This window comes from Bos grunniens, chromosome 20 (genome assembly GCF_055505025.1).
Source record: "Bos grunniens cultivar Pamir isolate PY7600 chromosome 20, Bosgru_T2T1.0, whole genome shotgun sequence".
Taxonomy (NCBI): Eukaryota; Metazoa; Chordata; class Mammalia; order Artiodactyla; family Bovidae; genus Bos; species Bos grunniens.
The window spans coordinates 72,661,351-72,661,670 of record NC_141184.1 but is presented as its reverse complement, the minus strand read 5'-3'; the positions used below and the strand labels follow the sequence as shown (position 1 = coordinate 72,661,670).

The 320-nt window shown below is 69.1% G+C and overlaps 1 pseudogene; it reads left to right on the top strand.

Annotated features, from left to right (window-relative positions):
- LOC147350724 (5S ribosomal RNA) lies at positions 1–120 on the top strand (annotated as a pseudogene).
- Positions 121–320: the final 200 nt, after the last annotated feature.

Sequence of the window (320 nt, the reverse complement as noted above, 5' to 3'; positions counted from 1 at the left end):
GTCTCAGGCCGTATCAGCCTGAAGGCGCCCGATCTCGTCTGATCTCGGAAGCTAAGCAGGGTCGGGCCCGGTTAGGATCTTGGATGGGAGACCACCTGGGAATCCCGGGTGCTCGAGGCTTTTTGCCTACCAGAAGAGGTCCTTTAGCCCCCGCCGCGCATCCCGATTCTTGGATCCCCCCCCGCAGCCCCAGCCCCTCCCGGGCCGCGGGGAGCGGCTGGCCGGGGCCCCGACTCCCGCTGCAGACCTGGGTTGCCTCCGCGCGGCCCGCGAGCCCCTCCGCATTCGCATTCGGCTTCCAGGACACCCGACGACCGGCA